General features: G+C 46.2%; 1 long non-coding RNA gene across 1 annotated transcript in view; it reads left to right on the top strand.

Moving 5' to 3' along the window:
* The first annotated feature begins 1,935 nt into the window (after window positions 1-1,935).
* Window positions 1,936-10,780, top strand: part of LOC143782510 (uncharacterized) — an 87,323-nt gene continuing 78,478 nt past the window's right edge. The window contains exons 1-2 of the long non-coding RNA XR_013216978.1: window positions 1,936-2,604; window positions 2,680-2,775. This is a non-coding gene — a long non-coding RNA (uncharacterized LOC143782510). The remainder of the gene's footprint in view (window positions 2,605-2,679; window positions 2,776-10,780) is intronic.

The following is a 10,780-nucleotide window of genomic DNA, read 5'->3' as shown; positions in this document are numbered from 1 at the left end:
CAGGGACTCTAGCATGCCCCGGGCTCTATGTGTGTCACCGTGCCTCCTGGGTATTAAGGCGGACAGGTAACTTGCAGTTCAGCTGTCCTGCCGGTTTCTGCTGTAAGTCGTAGAGTCCCTTACAACCTCGGTGGTCTGGCTACCGGTTATCTGCACCTCAGAGGGAGGCACCCTGCTCTTAGCTGGTCTCCCCTGATGTTACTCTCCTGTGCTTCACGCTCACTGAACAATGTTTGGCTTTCTGTATGTCTCTTTCCAGGAGCTGTAGTACGTCAGACTACACGGCCCCTTCAGACCTTCTGACACTCTATGTTAGTCTGCTCTCTCCTCTGTCTGCCACTTTCTGAACTGAACTTCCTTCCCTCCAGATCAGAATGTATTTATAGGGGAGTTCACCCTAAACTAGGCTTAGAGAGCTCCCCCTTCTGGCCTGGAGTGTGAACATGTTGTATGCATTGTGGTTACCTGATAAAAGATATCCTTCATCGCTTCCAAACGTAACATCACTCTCCCCGTGAGGAAAGCAATGCTACTGTGACGACCAGGACCCTGGGGCGCCACACTCCCCCCCGTTAGATCCAGTACTCCCAGACTGGGAAAAGAAAACAACAGTTACAGGTTAAATAATGCAAACATTTTGAAAAACACATTTGAACAATTATAAACTTTGGCTTCCCTTTATGGGAGGTATATTTGGCTTAAACGTTGCAAAAATAAGTTTATGAAAATACAGCTGGTCTTATACCAGGGTGTCTTTGTTTATAAATGAAAGTACCGATGCGAGGGACCCATCATAACCCCCAACGTAGGTCTTGGGCGAGATACAAGGCATATACAGACCCAGGGTTCGCCTTGCCAGACGGTTATGCTTCGGGTCTGTGAAGAAACAAGCAAACAAGGCCCTACCCACGTCGGCAAGTGGGTAGAACCAGGGTGCACCTTGAGGGTGCCAACTATGTACAAATACAGTTTTTGGGTAATTCACTGTCCATTACTCTATTGTCCATTTTAAACCTGTAACAAATGTAAGCAAGCAATTTATACAGGTAACAGCAATTATTGACATTTTTAATCCCTGCAACGAGCTGGGATTTGACCTTTGGTACTGCGAGTAGACCTGCGTAGTCCCTGATCTAACATGCCTGCTGTTACTGTAGTGGACCCACTAGTGTGTGTACTACATATAGGTCTGCATTGTATTGGCAAACTGGGCAAGCGTCTGCATATTCTTAGATTCACCATAGGTCTGACAGATTCACCAATAGCAGAGGGTGGATTCTCTGGTTCCACTGCTGGAGTAACGTTTGCTGCTTGAACCTGCTGGTGTAAAGTCTCTTCTGGTTCAGGATGGTCTGGAATCACATTTTGTTCTGGTATTTCCAGCTGGGGAAAAGTCAAGACAGGTATCACTATGGCCTGATACACTTGAGTCCAAGACTGGGGAAAATCTCCAAGGACAGTGTGAATTTTCTTCTCTTCTTCCATTCTTCCATGGGTGGAGATGTTCCTGGGTCTGTTTCTCTGTTCCTCAATTTATCAGGGCATACTTTGAGATGGTCTCAGGATACTGCAGTTGAAGTTTCTTCTCCATCTTTACTGATAAGGTAGACTTTCGTGTTGTCGAAGTTTGAAGGTAGGATAGTATACGGTTCTGCTTCCCACTGGTCAACAAGTTTGTGCAATCTTCTTTTACGTTTTAGCTTTTGTTCACCTGGTGACAAGGGAATTGCAGGGGCACGTTGGTTATAGTCTCTTGTTTCTGTCTCGCCTGTGATAGACTTCTTTCAACGCACTCTTGTACTTGGCGGTACCTTTGTTGTCTGTCGGTATCCTAACCTGCATCAGATGAGGTATTTTCTGGGGTTAGGACTCCCATGTCTAGATCAACAGGTAGCTTGCTGGATCTTCCTCTCATCAGGTATGCTGGAGTACAGTTGGTGGAATTCACTGGAATGTGGTTGTACAAGTCTGCTAAGTCTGGTAACTTTTCTGGCCATAAGTTTCTTTCATGTAAAGGCAAGGTCTTCAGTAAGTCAATCACTACTTGGTTAATCTTTTCACACATACCGTTGGTTTGTGGGTGGTACGGTGTGGTTCTGGTCTTTTTACATCCGTAAATGTTGTAAAACTCTTGAAACACTTCCGTTTCGAAGGCTGGTCCTTGATCAGTAAGTACCTTCTCAGGATATCCATGTGGTCTACTGCAGTGTTGTTGGAAGACTCTGGCTGCCGTCTTTGCTGTCTGATCCTTGACAGGTACAACTACCAGGATTCTGGAGAAGTGATCCACAATAGTCAAAGCGTAGACATAGCCTGACCTGCTTGGAGTTAGCTTCACATGGTCTAAGGCCACCAGTTCAAGTGACTGTTTAGTGACTATGGGTTGTAGGGGAGCACTCTGGCTGTCACGGTCCTTTCTGTGCAAGCTACATTGGCCACACTCTTGGCACCACTTTTCGATGGTTTCCTCATGCCAATCCAGTAGAACCTTCCACGAAGTAGGGTCTCTAACTTCTTCCATCCGAAGTGTCCTGCTCCATCGTGGTACGCTTCCAGAACCATTGGCGCATCTTGTCTTGGGATAACTAGCTGCCAGACCAGCTCGTGAGTACGTGGGTCTATACTCCTCCAACACAGCTTATCATTGTACATAAACAGTTTGCCTTTTTCTTTCCACAGCTGTTGAATCTCTTGTCGAGCATCTGGACCAGTGTGCGAATTGGCTTGTGTCAGCAGCTCTTTGACCAAAAAAGAAGGAGACACCGGAGCAACTAGGTATAAAATTATTTTTTTATTATTATTAAAGATAGTACCAAAATATATAAACCAAAAAAAGTGACACCAAGATATTAGATAAAATACAAATTCAGGGTAGAAGCAGAGATGCCCAGAGAAAATCCACCATTGCACATGCCCATATAGATAAATACAGAGATCAGTAAGTAAAGTGTCAGTGCATAGGATTGCATTATCTTGGTAAGATCGCCGTTACAGATACGTCTTTTTATTAGTAATACCATCAAAGAGAGATCAGCAAAGAGGCAGAGCGTACCAAGGGCAGAGCTGGGGGACCCTGGGCGCAGGTGTAGGTAGACCCTCGACGCGCATTTCGCGTGACAGAAGCACCGCTTTATCAAGAGGAATCTTTGACCAAGCAGACTGTGGGGTCACTGTCCTGTGTCTCTGCCCACCCATGGTGGGGCAATGGGTTCAGCGTGGCGTCTTGCTTGTTTCGGTGTCTGTTCCTCACATGATGGGAATACCGAGTCGCCTTAGGGTGATGGAAAGCTGGCAACTCAATTTCTTCGAGTGTTTCTGGATCTTCTCCCACCTCCGGCAAGTTGGGCATCCTGGAAAAGGCATCGGCATTCGCATTCTTGTGCCCCGCACAATACTTGATGGTGAACTCGTAATTGGACAACCGAGCCATCCATCACTGCTCCAAAGCACCTAGTTTTGCTGTCTCCAGGTGTGTCAACGGATTGTTGACCGTGAAGACGGTGAACCTTGCCGAGGCCAGGTAGAGCTTGAACCTCTCTGTCACCACCCAGATGATAGCGAGGAACTCCAGCTTAAAGGAACTGTAGTTCTCGGGGTTCCTTTCGGTGGGGCGAAGTTTCCTGCTGGCGTAGGCGATTACCCTTTCTTTTCCTTTCTGTACCTGGGACAACACGACTCCCAGTCCCATGTTGCTGGCGTCCGTGTAGAGCACAAACAGTTGGTCATATTCAGGGTAAGCCAGTACTTCATCTCCTGTGAGAGCCAACTTCAATCGAGTGAAAGATCTCTCCAGCCCATCGTCCCAGTCAAATGGGGTATCCTTACCATTGGTCTTCTTGGATTGGCCCACTAACAGGTCTTGTAGTGGTGCAGCTATCTTGGTGAAGTCTTTTGATAAATCTTCTGTAGTAGCCTACCAACCCGAGGAACTGCCGGACTTCATGGAGGTTGCTGGGCTTCGGCCAGTCTCTGATCACGGTGACCTTGTCAGGGTCTGGTGCCACTCCTTCGGAGCTGACCACATGGCCCAGGTACTGCATTTTGGGCTTTAACAGATGGCATTTGGATGGTTTTACCTTTAGGCCAAAGTTGGACAGAGCTTCAAACACCTCGGCCAGGTGCTTCAGATGGTCCTCATAAGTCTTGAGGAAGATGATGACATCGTCCAGGTACAGCAAGACAGTTTCGAAATTCTTGTGCCCAAGACAGCACTCCATCATCCTCTGAAACGTTCCTGGGGCATTGCACAGTCCGAACGGCATGTAGTTGAATTCACAGAGACCCATCGGTGTGGTGAAGGCCGTCTTTTCCTTATCCGCTTCTGCTACGGGAACCTGCCAGTACCCACTGGTGAGATCCAAGATGAAAAAGTAGTTAGCAGATTTTAAAACCGCTAATGACTCTATTCTAGGCAATGGGTATGCATCTTTGTGTGTAATGCGGTTTATCTGTCTATAATCTACACACGTTCTCATGGTGCCGTCCTTTTTCCTAACGAGGACTAACGGAGCTGCCCAGGGGCTACAACTATCTCTGATTACCCCAGCCTCTTTCATCTCTCGTAGCATGTCTTTGGCACACTGATAATGAGCTGGAGGTACAGGCCAGTATCTCTCCTTAATGGGCGGATGATCTCCCGTGGGGAAATTATGTTAAATCCCTTTTACCTGCCCAAAATCTAGTGGGTGTTTGCTGAATACTCGCTCATACTCATGAACCACCCGGTAAGCCCCTTGTTTTTGGTTTGATGGTATAGAGTCAGTGCTCACGTGTAATTTCTGACACCAATCCGGACAGGACCAAGGGTTCTGTTGCCTGTATTACATTATCAACAGTAAACAGTTTGGCAATTGTGATATATTTGGTTATGTGGACCTCCTTCTCTCCACAGTTAAGGACACGTATTGGTACCCTCCCCTTGCGGACTTCAACCACTCCTCTGGCTGTCAGGATGGTGGGCCTACTATCTGAATACACAGGTTCTACTAGGGCCTGGTAGTCTTTACCTCTGAGGCCTATTGCTGCCCGACACCATATTAACATTTCACTCCTGGGGGGTATTGCGATGGGGACTGAATCACTCACTGTGGCACGGCCAATTTCTCCACCAGATAGTTCTACCTGCTGTCTCTGCACAAGAGCTCTGATTTCTTTCTGCAGGGCACGTTCTTCACTGGAACCAGCAGTTTCGGCCACCTGTTGTAGTAAGACAATAACCTCTGCAAGACAATTTTCTAGGACATTAGTACAATGGTCATCATGGGGTTACGTTCACGTTGGTCAATATGAACAATCACCATTCCTTGGGCCTTCAATTCTACCCCCCCACCTTAATGGTGACTTCTTTGTAACCCCACCTGTGGCAACGGCTGACCATTACTGGCTACTATTGTCAAATCATCATCTGGGCCACGATTAATGTCTGTCAGCCCAGTACCGTTTATATAGAATGTAAGGCATAGTTGTCACCTCTGGTCGGCGGGATCCTCTTCTGTCGTCGCCATGGGACGTCCTCCGGTCTGGAAGCCAGCTTGATCTTTTCTTTCAGCGACTCATGCAGGGACTGCACGGTTTTGGCTAGTGCAGCTACACTTTGTCAGTTCCTGGACCTGGAGGCGTAGTCTTGTGGAAGAGTCATCCAGGATATGCGCGTCGGCCTCAACTGGGACCTAATGATATGATGCCACCTCCTGGTGGTACGTGAGAGCTGGACACCTATGGGGCACTGTGCGGCTGGGCTGAGGTTCATGCAGCACCCGGATGGCTCTGTCCTTCAATTGTGCAAAGTCCAGGTCAGGGTTTTGCAAGGCCAGGATGCGCAGCTGTGTCCTGTGGTTGCTGGACAGGAGACCCCCAATGAACTGTTCCTTTAAGAGTTTGTCTCCATCCTGCACGCTGTTAGGGTCAACCTGTCTGACGGCCCGCAGTGCCTCCTGGAGATTAAGGGCATAGTCCCTTATGCTATCCTGTGCGTGACGCCAAGATGAGTCGCCCACCAGGGCCGTGGGGTACCCGATACTGGGTCCGGTGTTCACAGGGGGATGTCATGGTGGCGACCCAGTCCGTGGCACTGGGCGCCCATGTAAAAGGGGAAAGTCTTTAAAGGGATTTAATGAATAAAGTTTATGTTCGTGACGCCATCTGTGGTATTCGGTCAGTGGGGACCGACGCTGCTTTAAGGGGTCCTCTGGGGTGATGTTATGGCAGCTAGATGGTATAACTTCCAAAAGGTGAAGTGTATCCCCAGGGCTCCCGGTGTGTAGATGGAAGATGGTGAATGGCGCAGTAAAGAACGAGGACACAGGTTTGCAGCCTCTTTACCTGGTTTACTGAAGACTTCAGGCAGCCACAGCCCAGGGTACCAGATCACAGGGCAGGCAGGGTCCGGTCAGTTTGGAAGTGAATCCAGAGTCCCCTTTACCAGGTGGAGTTAAAAGCCTTCGTCTAACGCGGTGGTATTGCACTCCCTTACTGCCTATGGCTTCAGATAAGGTCCTCACAGTTCTTCTCTCTGTCCCCCTTAAAGGATAGGACAATACCTGCATGACAGGTAACTCAAGCCTTTTTTACAGGGACTCTAGCACGCCCCGGGCTCTATGTGTGTCACCGTGCCTCCTGAGTATTAAGACGGACAGGTAACTTGCAGTTCAGCTGTCCTGACGATTTCTGCTGTAAGTCGTAGACTCCCTTACAACCTCGGTGGTCCGGCTACCGGTTATCTGCGCCTCAGAGGGAGGCACCCTGTTCTTAGCTGGTCTCCCATGATGTTACTCTCCTGTGCTTCGCTCTCCTTCACGCTCACTGAACAATGTTCGGCTTTCTGTATGTCTCTTTCCAGGAGCTGGGGTACTTCAGACTACATGGCCCCTTCTGACACTCTATGTTGGTCTGCTCTCTCCTCAGTCTGTCACTTTCTGAACTGAACTCCCTTCCCTCCAGATCAGAATGTTTTTCTAGGAGAGTTCACCCCTTCTGGCCTGGAGTGTGAACATGTTGTATGCATTGTGGTTACCTGATAAAAGATATCCTTCATCGCTTCCAAACGTAACATCACTCTCCCCGTGAGGAAAGCAATGCTACTGTGACGACCAGGACATCCGAGTGCAGTGTGATTGCTATCAGATTGCAATGCAATTTTAACATGAGCTTTTACATAGAGTAATTCTCTGTCATCTACACATGGTTTTCAAAGGAAATATTTATCAAAACACACTCAAACAATTCAGCAGCCTCACACAATAAAATCACTGCAGGAGCCGACAGGATAGAAGGACATTCTCCCAGAAGCTTTGTGGCTTGTCAACATGTAGTTTGGCAAATTCCAGTCTGGCTTTTTTATGATTTTTTTCCAACAATGGTGTCCTCCTTGGTCATCTCCCATGAAGTCCACTTTGGCTCGTACAACGATAGATGGTGCGTTCTGACACTGATGTTCCTTGAGCTTGACGTTCACCTTTAATCAGTTTTGAAGTTTTTCTGGGCTCTTTTGTTACCATTCACATTATCCGTCTCTTTGATTTGTCATCAATTTTCCTTGTGCGGCCACGTTCAGGGAGGTTGGCCACAGTCCCATTGATCTTACATTTCTGAATAATATGTGCAACTGTAGTCACAGAAACAGCAAGCTGCTTGGAGATAGTCTTATAAGTTTTACCTTTAACATGTTTGTCTATAATTTTCTTTCTAATCTCCTGAGACAACTCTTTCCTTTTCTCTTTTTGGTCCATGTTGAGTATGATACACATCATGCCACCAAACAGCACAGTGAGTATCTGTAGCCCTATATACAGGCCCACTCACTGATTCACAGATTGGAGACACCTGTGATGCTAGTTAGTGGACACACCTTGATTTAACATGTTTCTTTTGTCATATTATTTTCAGGGGTACCATCATTTCTATCCAAGCCTATTTCATGAGTTTTATTTATTTATTTTTTTAAATGGTTGAAAAGCAATGTCTGACTTTCATTTCTTCATTTTCATAGATCGTTTATTAATTATTACTTTTGTCAGATTCAAGTTATTTGTGTGACCATTGAGGGTTTTACTGTCATTAAATGAGGGGAACCAACAATTTTGACTACATGTGTATATTGTATAAAAACACATACAGAATAAAATCTTACAATTGAAAGAATGACACAGACTCCTTTAATAAATCCCAATTAAACCATACGTACAGCATTGCACACTCCAGTGATGCCATTGTCTCCTGCAAGAGAATTAAAACAATATTCCTCACCTGCCCGCTGAGAAGAAGATAATCCATTTGTCCCATGACAGGACTAGCTCTGCTACATCTAGATGGCAGGCTGCATGATGTGACCATACAGCCTGCATCCAGCAGAGACACTGAGCAGCATCTGCTACCGCTGCTCAGTGGCTCTCGGTGAACTCCTATAACCTGTCTGACGGCACTATGAGCGTGAGAAAGTTTTTCTCACAGTCCTGTCAGAAAGGTCCTGGGAGTTCACAGCAAATGAATTCACTTCACCTAATGTCCACCCTAGTGCCGTTAGAAATGTTCCCACAGAACTTGCTCTGACATCAGGTGAAGTGAGTTCATTGACTGTGGTTTAATTAAGATTTATTAAATGAGTCTGAATTCTAGAATTGGCACATCTTATAGTTGTGCCTTTTCTGGTGCGGCTGAGAGCTGATGTCTTTAGCCTGGAGGGGGCAACATCCATGGCCCCTTCCCGACCTTTGACACCACATAGCAAATAGATAATGGCTGCACTCAAGTTTATTGTGCTAAAGCAAGGAAATGTGCAATACATGAAATGTGAACAGCATAATGGCTTGTGAAATTTATGAAAAAACACATGAGATTTTTAGCACAAAATTTGGCCAAATGTTGTGAGCCCATTCACCAAACGTCAAGGTAATCTCAGATCGAATGGGTAACTAACCTGTCTGCCTAGTGTGAACACTTACCTATGGCTAATAAAATGGTAAAGCCTGTATTTATAGAGGAGGTTAGAACCAACTGTGTTTGGATGTAGTTAAAATCACAGCATGGTGAAGGGCGGGGCGTTCAAGTCAGAAAAAGCAATACATAGTAAATATAGAAAAACTGACTGAACAGCCATCTACACTCACCGGCCACTTTATTAGGTACACCATGCTAGTAACGGGTTGGACCCCCTTTTGCCTTCAGAACTGCCTCAATTCTTCGTGGCATAGATTCAACAAGGTGCTGGAAGCATTCCTCAGAGATTTTGGTCCATATTGACATGATGGCATCACACAGTTGCCGCAGATTTGTCGGCTGCACATCCCAAAGATGCTCCATACAAGGCAGGATGGATCCATGCTTTCATGTTGTTTACGCCAAATTCTGACCCTACCATCCGAATGTCGCAGCAGAAATCGAGACTCATCAGACCAAGCAACGTTTTTCCAATCTTCTACTGTCCAATTTCGATGAGCTTGTACAAATTGTAGCCTCAGTTTCCTGTTCTTAGCTGAAAGGAGTGGTACCCGGTGTGGTCTTCTGCTGCTGTAGCCCATCTGCCTCAAAGTTCGACGCACTGTGCGTTCAGAGATGCTCTTAGGCCTACCTTGGTTGTAACGGGTGGCGATTTGAGTCACTGTTGCCTTTCTATCAGCTCGAACCAGTCTGCCCATTCTCCTCTGACCTCTGGCATCAACAAGGCATTTCCGCCCACAGAACTGCCGCTCACTGGATTTTTTTTCTTTTTCGGACCATTCTCTGTAAACCCTAGAGATGGTTGTGCGTGAAAATCCCAGTAGATCAGCAGTTTCTGAAATACTCAGACCAGCCCTTCTGGCACCAACAACCATGCCACGTTCAAAGGCACTCAAATCACCTTTCTTCCCCATACTGATGCTCGGTTTGAACTGCAGGAGATTGTCTTGACCATGTCTACATGCCTAAATGCACTGAGTTGCCGCCATGTGATTGGCTGATTAGAAATTAAGTGTTAACAAGAAGTTGGACAGGTGTACCTAATAAAGTGGCCGGTGAGTGTAGTCTGAACTGGTGCATAACCAAAAAGTCTTACATAGCAAATAGATAATGGCTGCACTCAAGTTTATTGTGCTAAAGCAAGGAAATGTGCAATACATGAAATGTGAACAGCATAATGGCTTGTGAAATTTATGAAAAAACACATGAGATTTTTAGCACAAAATTTGGCCAAATGTTGTGAGCCCATTCACCAAACGTCAAGGTATAAATACAGGCGTTACCATTTTATTAGCCATAGGTAAGTGTTCACACTAGGCAGACAGGTTAGTTACCCATTCGATCTGAGATTACCTTGACGTTTGGTGAATGGGCTCACAACATTTGGCCAAATTTTGTGCTAAAAATCTCATGTGTTTTTTCATAAATTTCACAAGCCATTATGCTGTTCACATTTCATGTATTGCACATTTCCTTGCTTTAGCACAATAAACTTGAGTGCAGCCATTATCTATTTGCTATGTAAGACTTTTTGGTTATGCACCAGTTCAGACTAGATGGCTGTTCAGTCAGTTTTTCTATTTTTTCTATATTTACTTTGACACCACATAGGCGTCATGAAAGTCGGTGCCAATCCGACCCATGACACCTATGTGGCGTCATGGAATGATCGCGTCCCTGCAGATCGGGTGAAAGGGTTAACTCCAATTTCACCCGATCTGCAGGGACAGGGGGAGTGGTACTTCAGCCCAGGGGGGATGGCTTCACCCCCCCGTGGCTACGATCGCTCTGATTGGCTGTTGAAAGTGAAACAGCCAATCAGAGCGATTTGTAATATTTCACCTAT

Source organism: Ranitomeya variabilis, chromosome 6 (assembly GCF_051348905.1).
Source record: "Ranitomeya variabilis isolate aRanVar5 chromosome 6, aRanVar5.hap1, whole genome shotgun sequence".
Lineage (NCBI taxonomy): Eukaryota > Metazoa > Chordata > Amphibia > Anura > Dendrobatidae > Ranitomeya > Ranitomeya variabilis.
Note: the sequence above shows the minus strand (reverse complement) of the source record. Positions and strands in the feature narration are given on the sequence as shown.